General features: G+C 45.1%; 1 protein-coding gene across 1 annotated transcript in view; it reads right to left on the bottom strand.

Annotated features, from left to right (window-relative positions):
* The window catches only part of BRINP1 (BMP/retinoic acid inducible neural specific 1), a 197,265-nt gene that overhangs the window by 121,930 nt on the left and 56,406 nt on the right, over positions 1-18,929 (bottom strand).

Here is an 18,929-nt window from a genome sequence, read left to right on the forward strand (position 1 = left end):
TATTCATTTTGCCTCAGCTTGAAGCATCAAGGGTGGGAGAGTTGCGTGGCAAGGAGGCTCCCCCTTAAAACACTCTGTCTTTGGAAGCCCCTGCTCCCTAGGAGCCTCTTTCCCTTGCCCTTACTCCTCCTGCTACTGCTACCTACTACTGCTGCTGCTGCAACCACTACATTTAAAAGCAGGTTGGAGGACTTCCCTGGCAGCCCAGTGGTTAAGATTCCTCACTTCCACTGCAGGGGGTACAGGTCTGATCCCTGGTTGGGGAACTAAGATCCTGCGAGCCATGCAGTGTGGTCAAAATTAAAAAAAATAAAAACAAATAGAAGCAGGTTGAGCTGAAGCTGTTAGAACAGGGAACAGCAAAAGGGAAATGCAATACAGTTTACATTTCCCTTTTGCTGACAAGCATCCCAGGCCTGAATGCCCCAGTGCTTTTTTTTGTAAATCAAAAGAATATTGAACTCATTATATTGAAGCGCAAGTTATCCTTTCATCGGTCAATTTGTCTGGGTCAACTGTTCTCGTGCATTTATTCTGGACATCTAAAAGATAGGACATCTAACAGTCCGTTCACTTTGTTATCCTAAAATGATATTTTGAAATCAGGCTATTCATATGCAGTGATTAGGTACCAAAGCACTATCTTCCACAGAGCAGTGGAAGGAATCCAAGCCAGTTCCTGGGTGCCAGTAACAGGAACAATAGGGCCCATATTTACACAAAGGTGCAGCTTTGGGCTTCCCCGGCGGCTCAGCAGTGAAAGAATCTGCCTGCAATGAAGGAGCTACAAGAGACAAGGGTTCAATCCCTGGGTCAGGAAGATCCCTTGGAGGAGGGCATGGTAACCCACTCCAGTATTTCTGCCTGGAGAACCCCATTGACAGAGGACTGTCCACAGGGTCACAAAGTCAGACATGAGTAAAGTGACTTGGCACGCATGCAGCATGCACGCAGGGTTTACCAAGCACATCTACTCCCTCTTCCTCTTGTGAGCATCATACTTGCCATCTGTCAGGGAGGTAAGGATTCTAAGTTCCTCTTTAAGGGGGAGATACTGAGGCTCTGACAGCCGAGATCACTAGTCAGAGATCTACTGGAGAAGGGATAAAGACTTGAATGCAAACCTTCTGTTACAGGTTTCCTCCTCCACCCCATCCTCTCCATTCATTTCTTTGTTGTGTTCAATAACCAAATTCCAAGGTGTTCTCTCATGTTAACTGATCATGTCAGCATCTAATTTTCAGACAATGTCTTCACCCCAAGCCCTGTCTTTATCCTTAACATCTAATACTCTCAGCCCCTCAGCCCAATGACCTACTTCATCTCAATGATCTCCACCCTTTCCCTCTTCCAGCCTCCTATTTCCTCCCATGGTGACTCTTATATTACATTATCTCCCAAAGTCCCTCTAACTGACACACGAGACTAAAGCCTTCCTGTCCAAGCTCGTCTGTCACAACACCTGCTCCCTGCCTCTTCAAGACTGCGTGACCCGTGGCCATCTTCTTTCCCTGTACCCACTATCGACTCTCTTTCCTTCCTTTTGGGTTGACTGAGACCCAGTGGTCCAACCCTTTGTTTACTTCTGACCCACACCTCTAACTCCTTTACCCGGCTGTCCTTCCATCTCGTCCACTTGGCAAACCCCACATTCACTCTCCATGATCTTACCAGACATGTTCAGTTCTTTTGGAGAATAATATCCCAGTTGCACAGATGACAACAGGTATAACATGCGATTACAAACATGATCAGAGCCCTAGCTGCTTCCTAGTGATGGTTCTGTGTTTCCTTAATTAAAGCTTTCTTCCATTCTTCAGATTAAACACTTTACAGCATTACATTTTGCTTGTCCTTCCCCGTAACCCTTTTCTTAGCAACTGGTTTCACATCCTACTTCATGGAGAGAACAGAAGCCATCAGAAGTCCCTTCAAATCAACATGAGTAAAACCAACTGATCTACACCCACACCTCTTTCCCCTCGTTCTTTCCTTTTCAATTTAAAGGGATCCTTCCTTTTACCTCCATCTAAGCTCTTACCCTTTCCTTCCCTGCCTCCTCAGGAAATCACCTCATCAAAAATAACCCCACTCTGCCCCTCAGCATCAGTCTCTTCCTCTCTTAAAAGTCACTTCCCTCTTGGAAACCAAAGAAAAACAACCCAAACCCTCTTTATTTCACATCCGTCCTGCCTTTTGTAACTGTGTGTCTTGAAAAATATATGTCTACTCTCTGGCTTCTCCCTTATTTTTAACCCACTCTGTCTGGCTTCTGTCCCAAAAATCCTATTTAAATAGTTCTAGTCGAGGTCAAGATTTTATGTATAAAATCTTGTATAAGAACTTTGTATATGTATAAGAACTTTCAGTTCTTACCTCATGTACTGTGTCAGAAACCATGGCCCCTGATTATCTTCCTCCTTAAACCTTTATTTCTTTTAGCTTCCATGGTACCAACTGTCCCCAGTTTTTCTCTTTTCACTGGCCATTCCTCCAATTCTCAACACTTTTCCCTGCATGTTAAATGGGCTTTTCCATAAGTGAAGACTCCCAAGGGATGTCTTCAGTGATTAGTGGTTACCTGATGACTCTGAATACTGTGTATATGTGTGTGTGTATATATATATATATTTATTGAAGCACTCTCTTTTGAGGGTCACAACCATTTATAAAACAACTATCTATGGAGTCTGTATTTGGATATTCCAGGTAATTTAAATTCATCGTTTCCAAAGCTGCCACATCATCTTCAGGCATAAACTACCCCCAAAGCTCTCCTGGCCTTCCACAGCTCCTCATCTTGATGAAAAGTACCACCTCTCACTAGCTGACCAAGTTAAAAATGCTCCCCCACTCTTTCTCCTATTTAACTTAGATCCACTGATTGGTCACTTAAAGTAGGGTCTTGCCAAGTCCTCCAGATCTTGAGTCTTCCCTCTCTTTCAACTTTCACATTCAAATATTGAAATTTCTGCCTCCTTGAAGTATCTCAAGTTATGACTTCATTCTATGACATTCTTGAAATGATGCAACAACAGAGATGGGAGAGAAAATAGTGGCTGCCAGGGGTTAGGGAGGATAGGGGAAAAAAGAGACGTGTGACTCTTCGGAGACAGCACAAGGGAAATCTGAGGGTGAGGAGAGTGCCCTGCGCCTTGATTGTGGTGCGGTTACCGGACTCTACACATACGATAAAATGGCACAGACCACACACACAGGGTACCAGTGTCAAGGTCGTGGTTTTGATACGTACTTTAGTTACATAAGATGCAATCACTGGAGGAAGCTGGGTGAAGCTTCCTCTCATTTCAAGATGCTCTCAAAGTCTCAAGATGGTGAAATGAGAAGAGTCGTGTCCGACTCTTTGCGACCCCATGAATCGCAGCATGCCAGGCCTCCCTGTCCATCACCAACTCCTGGAGTTCATTCAGACTCACATCCATCGAGTACATGGGATCTCTCTAAACTGTCTCTGAAACTTCTTGCCAATCGATATTTTAAAATTTAAAAACATTTAAAAGCATATCTGAATCCCCATCAGCGCTACTTTAAGATGCTCGCCTCTCCCCTGTGGGTCACGGCCTGGCGCTCCATCTCCCCGTGGGTCACGGCCTGGCGCTCCATCTCCCCGTGGGTCACGGCCTGGCGCTCCATCTCTCCGTGGGTCACGGCCTGGCGCTCCATCTCCCCGTGGGTCACGGCCTGGCGCTCCATCTCCCCGTGGGTCACGGCCTGGCGCTCCATCTCCGTCTCCCTGCCGCACTTTTCTGCCCCTTTCCCCACTTTCCTGAACATGCTTTGCCTCTGGGCAAAATCCTCTAAAGAGCTCCCCACGGTCCTTAGAACTCAGTTCCTGAATTGTGTGCCAAAACGCTGTGGAGTACCATGGCAAGTCATAGGAGCATAGCAGGGTCTTTTTTATGTTCGAGGGAAATGAGGGACACTTGATATTTGTTGGGCACCACAAAAACTACTACCCTGAGGGAGTTCACAGTTTCAACATGAAAACACACTAACACTCCTTTCAGTGATGCCACGTCTCTGTTAAGGTGCGACTCTAAACCTGCAGAAAAGTTCAGAATGACCAGGGAAGGGAGACGCTTTATCGAATCACAATGCTTGAACAGTAGTGACCATGGTTATTTAAGGATAAAATAAAGATATTGTTCTTTTCTTAGGTTCCCATGTATTATTTTTCAAATGGCCACTAGACTTCAGTTCAGTTCAGTTCAGTTCAGTTGCTCAGTCACATCTGACTCTTTGTGACCCCACGAATCGCAGCACTCCAGGCCTCCCTGTCCATCACCAACTCCCGGAGTTCACCCAGACTCACGTCCATCGAGTCAGTGATGCCATCCAGCCATCTCATCCTCTGTTGCCCCCTTCTCCTCCTGCCCCCAATCCCTCCCAGCATCAGAGTCTTTTCCAATGAGTTAACTCTTCACATGAGGTGGCCCAAGTACTGGAGTTTCAGCTTTAGCATCATTCCTTCCAAAGAAATCCCAGGGCTGATCTCCTTCAGAATGGACTGGTTGGATCTCCTTGCAGGCCAAGGGACTCTCAAGAGTCTTCTCCAACACCACAGTTCAAAAGCATCAATTCTTCGGCACTCAGCCTTCTTCACAGTCCAACTCTCACATCCATACATGACCACTGGTAAAACCATAGCCACTAGACTTATGGGGACATGAATATTTCATTAGGCTGTTTGGATTTAATTACTTAATAAACAGAATTATTAGTATTTCTCTGATAGGGATATAAAATCACTGAGATTTTGAGAGCATCTTGAAATGAGAAAGTGTGAGAGCCATCACTTTAGGGTAAATAAAGTTCAAAGTACTTTCTATAACATCCACAGGGCTTCCTGACCTGACCCCCTTCTGATTTCTTTGGCTTGAATGCTCACTTTTTATTGAGAGAAAATGCTTTCTCACATGCTAACATTATCACTCACACTGAATTCCCTGTGGGTTCCAGGACAAGTCTACCTCTTTCTGGGTACTCCCTCAAAACACAGACACACACTCACACACACACCTATCACTATATATATATATATATTTTTTTTTTTTTTTGCCTAAATCCCACCATTCAGATCTCACCTTTAAAAAATACTTCCTCTTTAAAGCCTTTTTTAATCTTGCAAGACCAACTTCAGCACCCTTTCTTTGCACTAATACTTGACTTGATGCTTCTTTCCCTTCATACTTCATATGAGGTAGCAATGTGGCTCCTCATTGTCTGTCTCTCCCCAGCTATGTTCTGAGCTCCTGAGGGCATGGATCAACAATGCTTTGGTGCCAGCAGAAGCTAACACAGTCCCTCCACAGGGCACAGACTTAATGAATCCTTGCTGAATTCATGCACAAGTCAGCATTTCCTTCCCAAATCAGACAATCCCAGACCACTGAGCAATGCAGAGACTTCCATATCATTTATAGTCATCTCCTTTTTTTTTTATCACACAAACCACACTCCTCTGTCAACATGGTATAAACCAGGCGTCATACCAGAGTCACAGAGAGGCTGTCACAAGTGCTCAGGGATGGAGGCTGCTGGCCTTCTGTCAATAACAAGGCTGCAACTTGAGAATAAGCAAAGTTACCGTCACCACTGTGCACACCCCACCCTGAAACGCTGCTGATTGCTATGAAGGTGCTTGGGTGGGAAGCCATCCCTGGGGCCCAGTGTCTCCTAAGTAATACACATTGGAGACAACCTGGGAGGCACTGAGGAGATGAGCTGCTGCAAACTGTTCCCATCACCTGGGTTGATTAATAAATTCAGTTCAGTTCAGTTCAGTCGCTCAGTCGCGTCCGATTCTTTGTGACCCCATGAATCGCAGCACGCCAGGCCTCCCTGTCCATCACCAACTCCCAGAGTTCACTCAGACTTATGTCCATCGGGTGATGCCACCCAGCCATCTCATCCTCTGTAGTCCCCTTCTCCTCCTGCCCCCAATCCCTCCCAGCATCAGCGTCTTTTCCAATGAGTCAGATCTTCGCATGAGGTGGCCAAACTACTGGAGTTTCAGCTTTAGCATCATTCCTTTCAAAGAACACCCAGGGCTGATCTTTAGAATGGACTGGTTGGATCTCCTAGCAGTCCAAGGGACTTGCAAGAGTCTTCTCCAACACCACAGTTCAAAAGCATCAATTCTTCAGCGCTCAGCTTTCTTCACAGTCCAACTCTCATATCCATACATGACCACTGGAAAAACCATAGCCTTGACTAGATGGACCTTTGTTGGCAAAGTAATGTCTCTGCTTTTCAGTGTGCTATCTAGGTTGGTCATAACTTTCCTTCCAAGGAGTAAGTGTCTTTTAATTTCATGGCTGTAGTAACCATCTGCAGTGATTTTGGAGCTCCCAAAAATAAAGTCTGACACTGTTTCCACTGTTTCCCCATCTATTTCCTGTGAAGTGATGGGACTGGATGCCATGATCTTAGTTTTCTGAATGTTGAGCTTTAAGCCAACCTTTTCACTCTCCTCTTCCACTTTCATCAAGAGGCTTTTGAGTTCCTCTTCACTTTCTGCCATAAGGGTGGTGTCATCTGCATATCTGAGGTTATTGATATTTCTCCCGGCAATCTTGATGCCAGCTTCTGCTTCTTCCAGCCCAGCATTTCTCATGATGTACTCTGCATATAAATTAAATAAGCAGGGTGACAATATACAGCCTTGATGTACTCCTTTTCCTATTTGGAGCCAGTCTGTTGTTCCATGTCCAGTTCTAACTGTTGCTTCCTGACCTGCATATAGGTTTCTCAAGAGGCAGGTCAGGTGCTCTGGTATTCCCATCTCTTTCAGAATTTTCCACAGTTTATTGTGATCCACACAGTCAAAGGCTTTGGCATAGTCAATAAAGCAGAAATAGATGTTTTTCTGGAACTCTCTTGCTTTTTCCATGATCCAGTGGATGTTGGCAATTTGATCTCTGGTTCCTCTGCCTTTTCTAAAACCAGCTTGAACATCAGGAAGTTCACGGCTCACGTATTGCTGAAGCCTGGTTAATTGCTTGCAAATCGTGGTATGTGTACTTTTCTACAGGAACCAATGCATGCTGATCGCTTAAGGATGCTTTGATAGTTTTCAGGCCTCTGGATTCCTGCCACATGTGCCACGGGGCAGCACAATCTTCCTCTCTCTGGTCCTTTTTCTGTGGTTTCCTCCTAACAAGTGTCCTCTTAATATGAGGGTGGAGTATGCTGCCTTCCCAGGGCACCTGGGCTGGAGTGCATGCAGGTCAAGCATCCCGCTTAAGGTCAGAGGTCTCCTGCAAGCCTTCTCAGAGTCCTTAAGGATGCTCAGAGTCCAGATGTGGGTGTACCTGGGGTTACCCAAGTTCAAATGGGTAACTTGCCAGACCACCTAACTGTTTCCTGAGAAAGCTATATGCAGGTCAAGAACCAACAGTTAGAACAAGACATGGAAAAAAGAACAGTTCAAAACTAGGAAAGGAGTACATCAAGGCTGTATATTGTCACCCTGCTTATAAGCAGAATACATCATGAGAAATGCCAGGCTGGATGAATCACAAGCTGGAAACAAGATTGTCCAGAGAAATATCAATAACCTCAGATATACAGATGACACTACCCTAATGGCAGAAAGTGAAGAGGGACTAAAAAGCCTCTTGAAGGTGAATAAGGAGAGTGAAAAAGTTGGCTTAAAACTCAACATTCAGAAAACTAAGATCACGGCATCTCGTCCCATCACTACATGGCAAATAGAGGGGTAAACGATGGAAACAGTGACAGACTTTATTTTCTTGGGCTCCAAGATCACTGTGGATGGTGACTGCAGCCATGAAATTAAAAGACACTTACTCCTTGGAAGGTAAGTTATGACAATCTAGATAGATTATTAAAAAGCAGAGACATCACTTTGCCGACAACGGTCTGTATAGTTAAAGCTATGTTTTTTCCGGTAGTCATGTACAGATGTGAGAATTGGACCATAAAGAAGGCTGAGCATTTAATAATTGATGCTTTTGGATTATGGTGCTGGAGAAGACTCTTGAGAGTCCCTTGAAATGCAAGGAGATCAAACCAGTCAATCCTCAAGGAAATCAGTCCTGAATATTCATTGAAATGAGTGATGCTGAAGCTGCAATACTTTGGCCACCTGATGCGAAGAGAGAACTTATTGGAAAAGATCCTGATGCTGGGAAAGACTGAAGGCAGGAGGATAAATGGGTGGCGACCGAGGACGAGATCATTGGATGGCATCACCAACTTGATGGACATGAGTTTGAGCAAGTTCTGGGAGAGAGTGAAGGACAGGGAAGCATTGAGTGCTGCAGCCCATGGGGTCACAAAGCATTGGACACGACCTGGCAACTGAACAACAGCAACGACTTGTCTTAGTTAACAATATTCAACAACTTGTTCTCTGGTGAACTGGATCACATATTATTTTCTTAACAACAATATTGGAAAGCAGCCCCCCCCACCCCCACTTCACAAGTGGAGAAAATGAGGCTTGTAGAGTTTCAGTAATATGTCAGGATCTCACAGGTGGGAAGTGGCAGAGCTAGGATTTGAACAGAGGTCTGCTTGAGCCTAAGTAGACTTGCTCTTCATCACTAGGCTTTAGTGACTGTGCTAGGGCTCACGTCAGCTTAGACTTGCAGCTAGAAGTTTCCATCAAGGTTTGCAGAGATAAGTCAGGTGCATGAAGGGTGGGATGCAAAGCCTTCCTCCAAGCCAGCTTGGGAAACCACTGCTAATGAGACCCAGGAATTCTCATGCCCAGAAGGAAGGCCTTGAGAGATAAAGAAACAGCCTTGAGGCAGAAGCATGGGCATTCTGGCTCCTTTCATAAGAAACCCACAGATGTACCCAGCCGCTGGAGAACTCTACAGAAGAGAATGCTCCCTGCCACAGGGGGCTGAGAATGGAGCCAGAGCAGGGAAGCCTGGATGCAGCCAGGGAGGGCACTGCCTGACAGGCAGGTCCCAAGCAGCTTTGCTGATGGATCTGTGTGGTGCTTGAGAGTTCATGAATTTCATCTCGTTTGCCTTTGTCTTGGCTCCACTGCCCTCTTCCTCTCCCTTGTATTTGCTGCCATAGCCCTCTAGCCCTTCTCTCTTACTCCCTGCCCCGCATTCCTCACAACGCAGCCTGAGCAATATTTCTCCATGTTGAATCAGAGTGTGCCCGTCTCCCGTTCCAAGTCCTCCACTGCTATCCCGTCACCCCTCCCAGACAAGGCCCAGGATCTGACCTGAACACACAGCAACGTCTGCTTCTCAAACATTAGGTACAATTTTCCTCTGAACCAAAGTGTAACCAAAACATAGACGCAAGGTCAGTGCTATTCAAACTGCAAGGTACACCCCATTAGTGAAGGCTGAAATCAATGTAGTTGGTAGACACAAATATTTTTAAAAATAAATGAAGCAGAAAGGACTGAGTTATACCAGAACAGAATAGAAAATAGTACATCAAGATGTATTACATGGAGTAAGGTTAAGTACTTTTTTCATGAGTTTTCATTTCCGTTATGTATCTTTTTATCTGTATGTCTGTTGAGTGTCAATGTAAAATTTATTTTTTTTAGCAGAAGTAAGGTCAAGGAATGTAAGAATGAAACAAACAAAAAATACTGCTCTAAAGAGATGTACTAGTACTCTGACAACTAGAGTTTGATGGTTGTCTGAAATCAATTTGCCATCCTAAATTCCTTTCATTGTTGGCTCCAAGCTGCTATCCCAGCACTATTTCTTATCATCACTACAGAAGTACCCACCTTATCCATGGAGGAAATGTTCCAAGACCTCCAGTGGATGTCTGAAACCATGCTTGGTACTGAACACTATATATACTATATATGTTTTTCCTATACATACATACCTTTGATAAAACTGGGTACATAAATCAGGCATAGTAAGGAATTAACAAGAGTACCTAATAATAAATAGAATAATTATAACAATATACTGTGATAAAGTTATGCAAATATGATCCCTCCCCCTCACCTTCCTTTCTCTACAAACACCTTATGATACAAATGTAATGCCTTTTCGACCTTAATTAAGCTCTTATCATGTATTTTGGCCATAACTTTTGCAGTCTGAGCTGTGGCAGCGAAGCTAGCATGAATTTCTTGTTCCCTCTTCACAATTTCACGGAAAGAAGAGATTCATTCTTACCAGAGATCTTAGCAACCTCAGCATACAATTTTTTTTCTTTCCTTATTAAGTGGAGAACTCTCACCTTTTTGCTTAAAGGAAGCACTTTTCCGTTTCTCTCTGGCATATCTGAATTGCCAGCATCGCTACTCTAGCGCTTTGGGGACATTATTAAATAAAGTAAGGGCTACTTGAATACCACCACTGAGATCCCGGGACACTTGATCTGGAAATCAGTGTGGCTGCTGACTAATGGCAGGAGGAGATACACTGGACAAAGGGATGATTCAGGTCCTGGGAGGGACAGAGCTGGACAGTGTGAGAGTTGATCACGCTACTCAGAATGGGGGGCAGTGTAAAACGTTTGAACTGTTTATTCCTGGAATTGTCCATTTACTACTTCTGGACAGCAGTGGAGTGTGACTGAGACCACAGAAAGCGAAGCCTTGGCTAAGAGCAGACTACTGTACTACTCAACACACACACACACACACACACACACACACGCACGCAGGCTTTCTTCTACCTCCTTGCCTTCGCAGGCGCTACTCCACCTACCTGGGCTGCTTTCTCGCCACCACCTTCTCACAAAGCCCTGATTCTCCTCGAAGCCTGAGTCCAGTAGGATGACCCCCTAGATTTGTCTCTCCCTGCCCCATCCTTTCCCACATTCATGATCTCTATGCCCTTCCCACCGCAAACACAGTTCCAAGCGTACTGATCAGTCGCAGAACTCAGCATCTGGTATTGTGGTTATCTGCCCAACAGTCAGTTCTCCCCAAGAGAGTTTTGAGTTCCTGAGGTCAGGGATTCAATCTTTCCCTATCTCCAGGCAACTGTTGTAGGGACTGGTCAGCAGGAATTTGGAGATCAGTAAACATTTTTCAAATGAATGAATGGGTGGCAGGTGCTACAGATCACAGATCCAGTCCCCCTCTGCCTGGCCAAGATTTGGGGCATAGAGTCTGGGATAGAGAGTCTGCAGCCCCAAGGGCTTGCCTTCATTCTAGTCATCATAATCGCCATATCTATGTCAGTTAGAGACTCCATGTCAGTCTGCCCTCTGCAAGGACGTGTGTAAAAGCCAATCCATTTTCAGAGATGGCTCCTGACTGAAGCTGGACAATTGCTCTGCAGAGATTGCAGCAAACGAAGCCTAGTAGCTCACAGAAGTTGGTTCAGTAATGGAATGGGAGCAAGGAGTACTGCAAAGGTACCAATTTGGTAGCAATAAAGCTATTGGGCTTGGAAGTGGAAGATCAATTTTAAATAATCAACACAGAAGATTATCTCTGAATTGACACCAAGTGGCCCAGGAGATGTTTGCTGATTATCCCCCACCTTATCCCTCTCTATTTAGGGAGAGCTTGAACTGAAACTTGGATTAAATGAGGGATAAGGTGGGGGAAAGGGCACAGGGTATTGATTCTCACCAGTGATGCCAACCTCTGAGTGGCTGAAATTGACGACGACAAATGTGGGACACCATCCCAGTTTCATCTTCTTTTGAGCCCACTTGGCATGCTCTTAAAAAAAAAAAAAAAAAGAGGATCTCTGAATGCACTTTTCCAAGTTGTTTTTTTTTTATGGCTCGGGCCAGATGTATCTGAGCCTGACAGTGGTGCCTAAACACCCTACCTCCTAAGGGACACTGTCATCAGAGGAGAAACTCACTGAATCCCCCAGAACTCCTGGAGGAATGGAGGCTGTCTATTTCTGAAGTGGAAGTTTCCCTTAAATGATGCCTCTCTGCAGCAGGAAGCAAAAATCAATTGACCTTCTTTAATGCATCAATTGCCACCCTGATCTGAGGTCATGTCTAAAAACATGGAAAAAGTCCCTTACCTGGTGCCTATATTTCAACCATTCCAACCTAAATTCATGATGACTGAAATCTAAAAACATTCATTCTAAAATCCTTCCTGCCATTACTTCTCCTTTTTTTTTTCTAAAAATATCTGCTCGAGAGCAAAGGTTCTCAACGTCTCTGTAACTGGCACTGTGAGCCAGACAACTCTTCGCTGCAGAGGCCGTCTCTACCTTGGAGGGTGCACAGCAGCATCCCTGGCCTCTGGCCTCTATGCACCAGACGCCAGCAGCAACCCCACGCCACGAACGGTGACGACCAAGAGTACCTGTGGGCACTTCTGAATGTCCCGTTAGGAAGCCAGATCACGCCTAGGCTGGTGGTTCTCACGTCTGTCCTAGACCAGTTATAAACCCAGGCATCTTAACAGGGACCCGGGCGTGGGCATTTTTTTAAAGCTTTGCCGATGATTATGATGCGTAGCCACTTCTTTGCGTATTAAACAGAGGCTTCACCTTCCTGTGTAATTGTGGCTCTGGCCTCTGCTGAAATTTTCATATCCCTTCCACAGGGTGGAATGCCAAATGTAGGAACAAGAAATAGCAGTGCAAGAATTTAAAAAATGAGAAAGAGGAGGGGAAAATTAGATTTACTTGTGACAGGAAAACTGAAGCTGTTAATTCTTCTTCTTTTTTTTTAATTATAAACCAGGAAGTAGATGTAGACCAAAGTGTTCAAAGAAAAAGCCCAACAGGTAGGGTGGCTTCCTCAGTCGGGTGCCAGCTCCATGAACTGACGGTTGTCATTTAAGATGGCTGTGACACAGGCTGCTATCCAGGGAAACAACACTCAAGCTGCCAAAGCCAGCCAGCGTCAGTGACTCTTTAAGCCTGCTCACTCGAACTTCAATGTCTCTGAGAAAGAGGCTGCAGGGCCAAAGAGGTTTGGTTAAACACTGTTAAACAGTCTAGGAAAGATCTTGAAAAGCCCTGTGGTCAGGAAGCCTATATAACTTTGTTTGGTTTTCCAAACAAACATATTTATGTCATCTGGGAGGCCGCATAGCATGGTTCGACACACAGGATCTGGAATCTGCTTGCTTCTGATACACTCTACTCTACCATGAAGAAACTCTTTTCTTGGACAAGTTATGCAAACGTAAATGCCTAAGCACAGGATTGCTACGAGCACCGATCTGTGGCAATGATTTGTACACTGTGTGTCCACACTAGACGTGGGCACACACGCTTTCAGTGCTGTCCGTGTGCTCATTCGTGTCCCACTCTTTGTGACCCCATGGACTGTAGCCCGACAGGCTCCTCTGTCCATGGAATTTTCCAGGCAAGAACACTGGAGCCCGTTGCTGTTTCCTACTCCAGGGGGTCTTTAAGACCCAAGGATCGAGCTCACATTTCCCGTGTCTCCTGGATTGGCAGGAGACTCTACCACTGCGCCATGTGGGAAGCCCAAAGTTAGCAACTGACTTACTCTTATCACTCTTTTTATTATTACTTATTTGACTATGGATTATTTTTTCCCCAGAAAATGCCTTTTAAAATCACACTGAACTCCAGTTCCATGTGAGAAATGTTGATTTAGACTAATCTGGAGCCACTCTAATAGAAATACAACCCTTGGACCACGTGATACCAAGACTGTATCTGGAATCCACGTGATAGCAAGACTGGGGTCTCCTTTCAACCACAAGCATCGTAGGTGGTGCTGTGGTGGACTTCGCCCTCACCATCCCTTGTCTGTAAGCTCTTCGAAAGGAGAGACCTGTCTACCTCACATATCATCAACTCCCCAGGGTATGGCGTTTGGCAAACATTGGTGCCCAATACATACTCTTGAATGATTTCTGGACAAAGACAACAGCTCATTCATCTCAGCAGAACCATCCACCCGGCCCCAGCTCCATTCACCGAGTGAAGCAGCTTTTCCAGAAAGCCTACTAGAGACATTTTCATGAAATACATGAAGCAACCATTAAGATGGTGGATTAGAATGACAATTCATCCAACTCTGATAAATGAGCAAGACGGCTGGGCAATCAGACCTGGTTTACAATGACTTGATTTACATTCAAGTTTCAGGTACTTACTTAAGGCTCAAAGGAAGGTACACCATAAGCCACAAACCACTTGCTCTGAAACCTGTAGGGAAAGCACTCATTATGAAACCACGTCTGTGGCACAGTGGCCACCACTGTCAGTGTCCCCCTCCCCTGCCTTGACCCTCCCAAGCCAAAGCTTACAAAGGGTACCACAATTTTCCTTTTAAGTCCAGCTGTGAAATAACTGCCAAATTTACAGCAACTACTCACAATCTCAAAATCAAGAAAAGATAAACAGAAAAATACAAAGCAAAGAGACAGTGGAAACATAGGAAACACTCTTCGGACAAAACTGACTTTTAAATTACCAGAAGGGAAGGTGGAAGGGAGGTTCAAGAGGGAGGGGACACACATATACCTATGGCTGATTCATGTTGATAGATGGCAGAAACCAACACAATATTGTAAAGCAATCATACTCCAATTAAAAATTAATTAATTAAAAAATAATTACCATGAGAAGAAATCATTTCTAGCAATACCACCAGCTGTCTGATGTAGCTCCTGCAACAATTCCAACGTCTTCATGACTGATCCCTGAATTATTTCCAGCCACAACTACATAAAGCATTTAATATTATCTCCATTTTACAGATGAGAAAATTGAGTCTCAAAGAGGTTGAAACTTGTCTGTGGTTAAAGGAAGTCTCTGGGTCTTTGGTCATACGCTAGATAACTAAGAACTAAGAGAGGGTTATGACTCCCAACTTGTGGAGTCTCAGAAGCCTATTTTTGATTCCTAGCTTTGCCACTTGCCTGGTGAGTGACATGGACAATCTCCTTAACCTCCTGATGACTTGCTGTTCTCATTTGCAATATGCTGCTATTTTCCTCACAGAATGAAGGTGAGCATTTAACAACTAATATATGTATGGGCTTCCCAGAAAGCGAAACTGAATGATTATCTTAGAATGATGATTTCAAACATTAATGAAAAAATTTCCCAGATACAAGAAAATTTAAATTTTACAAAGCATCTCACACCAGGTTCATCTCATTTGACTTCATAGGTAGGACAGACATCATCATCGCTTTCTACAGAGGAGAATATTGAGTATCTGAGTGGTTACTTATACATACCTCTCCATGGAATGGTAACTGCTTACTTATTCACTCTTTCTTCCTGTCAGTCTTCCACCCCAAACTCTGAGCTTGGTGAAGGAGTGAATGTACACGGCAGGTTGTGGGGGGGGGTGTGTGTGTGTGTGTGTGTGTGTATGTATGTGTGCGAGCTTTGCTGTTGTGGGATGTGTGTGTGTGTGTGAGCTTTGTTGTTGTGGGATGTGTGTGTGTGTGTGAGCTTTGCTGTTGTGGGATGTATGTGTGTGTGTGTGTGTGTGCACAAGCTTTGCTGTTGTGAGGTGTGTGTGTGTGTGTGTGTGTTTGTGTGTGTCTGTGAGCTTTGCTGTTATGGGGTGTGTTTGTGTGTGTCTGTGAGCTTTGCTGTTATGGGGTGTGTGTGTGTGTGTATGTGAGCTTTGCTGTTGTGAGATGTGTGTGTGTGTGAGCTTTGTTGTGGGATGTATGTGTGTGTGTGTGAGCTTTGCTGTTGTAAGATGTGTGTGTGTGTGTGTGCGCGCACATGCGTGAGCTTTGCTGTTGTGGGATGTGTGTGTGTGTGTGTGAGCTTTGCTGTTGTGGGATGTGTGTGTATGTCTGTGAGCTTTGCTGTTGTGGGATGTGTGTGTGTGTGTGTGAGCTTTGCTGTTGTGGGATGTGCGTGTGTGTGTGTGTCTGTGTCTGTGAGCTTTGCTGTTGTGGGGTATGTGTGTGTATGTCTGTGAGCTTTGCTATTGTGGGATGTGTGTGTGTGTCTGTGAGCTTTGCTGTTGTGGGATGTGTGTGTGTGTGTGTGAGCTTTGCTGTTGTGGGATGTATGTGTGTGTGTGTGAGCTTTGCTGTTGTGGGATGTGTGTGTGTGTGTGTGAGCTTTGCTGTTGTGGGATGTGTGTGTGTGTGTGTGTGAGCTTTGCTGTTGTGGGATGTGTGTGTGTGTGTGCACAAGCTTTGCTGTTGTGGGATTTGTGTGTGTGTGTTTGTGTATGTCTGTGAGCTTTGCTGTTATGGGGTATGTGTGTGTGTGTGTGTGAGCTTTGCTGTTGTGGGATGTGCGTGTGTGTGTGTGTCTGTGTCTGTGAGCTTTGCTGTTATGGGGTATGTGTGTGTGTGTTTGAGCTTTGCTGTTGTGGGATGTGTGTGTGTGTGTGTGAGCTTTGCTGTTGTGGGATGTGCGTGTGTGTGTGTGTCTGTGTCTGTGAGCTTTGCTGTTGTGGGATGTGTGTGTGTGTGTGCACAAGCTTTGCTGTTGTGGGGGGTGTGTGTGTGTGTGTGAGCTTTGCTGTTGTGGGATGTGTGTGTGTGGGTGTGTGTGTGTGAGCTTTGCTGTTGTGGGATGTGTGTGTGTGTGTGCGAGCTTTGCTGTTTTCTGTTGGTCATCTCTGTATTACCAAACCATAGCATAGCTTACAGAATACAACTGACGTTAAAGTCTAGAGGACTAGACGGAAGCACGAGTGAATGAGGCATGAACATATGTGCCCAGAATGAAGAAAGTGGGTCCAAAATACACAGAACTTGAGTCTGCAGGCTCCAAGTCCAGAGTCCTCTCCATCTCCCATGGGAGTCCTCTCCATCTCCCATGGTATTGCCAAATGACAACATTTCCTGGAGTCATGGAATTTCAGAGAAGGGAAGGACCTTGGAGATCATCTTAGTGAACACTCCCATTTTACAGATGAAAAAACAGAAACTCAGAGAAGTTCCATTTCTTGGCCAAAATCATACCTGGGGAGGTGGGTGGGCTGAGCCAGCACCCAGGTCCTCTGCCTCTAGGATCGAGGATGCTGCCGCTGTGCACTGGCAGATTCAAGAGCAGGAAACTCCCCAGCCTCCACGTGTCAGCTCAGGCTTAGAGTGACAGAGCAGGAACCTTTGCACCCAAACAACCGTGTGTGCACAGATCATAGCTCAGCTTGTGCAGCCACGGGAGAGAGGACTTCTGCTGAGATTTAATTTGAAAGGCTCTCATCACTGCCAGTGGCGCTGACTTCCCACCAGGACGCCATGGGCTGAAGTTACCCTCTGTCTGCATATGCATGAGGATGCAGATGGCCTTAACCCTTCTCCTCATGTTTAAGTGAGGAGAAGCTCTCAGGTCACCCTGGGTTCTAGCGTGGATTCTAGGGTCTGGCGGACTTGACAAAGCTTGAGGTCTAGGACATTTCAGAGAGGCTGGCTCTGTAGCCTCAGACAAGATGGCACAAGCTGGAAGAAAAGTCTTTCTTTCATGATGCAAACATCAGGTTTCTAATGTGCGGTATCCATGTTAGCACACGGGGAGACACTGGGAATCACCTGCGAACGTACTTTAGTGTCTCAACAAAGCAGTGAAGAGAAAACGTCAATTGGCAACAGCCCCAGTGAGCACGTCTGGGCTGGTTTTGTTCTGGTCTAAACCTGATCTAGAAGAGCACACGGACCTCTGGGTGTCTATCTGCATGTGTGTCCAGGTGAAGATTACAAGAGGAGCCTCACCCAATCTTTGCACATAATAGTCGCCCAAACCGTTGTTTATCATCCCCCAAACATGCCTATCCTGCCCTTTTTCTTTTGCAGCACTTATACTGTGTGTGTGTGTGTGTGTGTGTGTGTGTGTGTGTGTGTGTTCGTGTGTCTAATTAAAATGCTCTTTTGAGCGCACGGCCCATGTTTGCTTTACTCACCACTGTGTCATCCACCTTAAACACAGTTTCTGAGCCTCTAGCTGGTGCTTATTAATTATGTGAGGATTAAATAAAGGAAGAAAGAAATAACTAGATGACCAGGGGCCTGACTTCTGGATTTAAACTCCATCATTTAATTAACCACGTGACCTTGGTTCAATCTTATATGTTTAATTTCAGAGCTTTCGGAAAGCATCTTAGAAACCAGCTCATTGGATGACTGCAGACTTTTGTTTGAGCAGTGGAATCCAAACAAAAGCATAGGTTAATCTAAACGCGGGGGCAGATGTAAACGTCCTCTCGCTAAGGCCAACTTTGAAAGCAGATTTGAATATTCAGCACAGAGTCACAGCCATCTGCAGCTGGTGGCAGATTCATGAATCACCCATGACGCATGATGCTCAAAGGAGATGTGCCCACGCTCATGTCACATACACAGTGGACACAAGGCCTGAGTTCAGGGCTTCCCAGCTGCAGGTAAGCATCTTTCCTCCACCACACACGCGTCCTCGGTCTCCTGCTTGAAGTGGCCCAGAAGTGTTAGACCCTGCCTTTCTTCCTTAATCTTAAAGACTCCAGCTCTAGAGAGTTCTCTGCACTCTTCAATTTATTTCAGTCCACCACATTTTTTTGTGTGCTTATGATACAAGGCAGAAAAAAAAAAAATCACTCTGGGGATCCAGAAATGAATTATATGTAAGTCCTGGCCTCATGAAGTTTCCAGTTAGGTGAGAAAGAAATACAAGAATGCACTCCAACTCCAAATGGTTGACAACTAAAGAGGCATAAGCATAGAGAGCTATGGAAACATCAAAGAAAGACTGCTCAAGTGGAATGCGGAGCGTCTATACGATGGTTTCAAAGAAGAAGAACTTTGGGCTAAGTCCTTTGGGAATGAGTAGGATTCCAACAGGCCAAAGACCAGTTCAGACTTGCTCAAGAAAGAGTTATTCACTGAGTGTCCCTATTTGTTTCCAAATGTATGAATATGTTTGGGTAAGATATCTGGTATATCACTAGTATCTGTAAAACACCGCAGCCTACGCCTGATGTAACTGACTAAAATTACCATCTGTGACTGTGGAGACACACAAACTAGGGCTTGAACCCTAGTCCTACCACTCACTGTGTGACTTCGGAGAAGT

This window comes from Bos taurus, chromosome 8 (genome assembly GCF_002263795.3).
Source record: "Bos taurus isolate L1 Dominette 01449 registration number 42190680 breed Hereford chromosome 8, ARS-UCD2.0, whole genome shotgun sequence".
NCBI lineage: Eukaryota > Metazoa > Chordata > Mammalia > Artiodactyla > Bovidae > Bos > Bos taurus.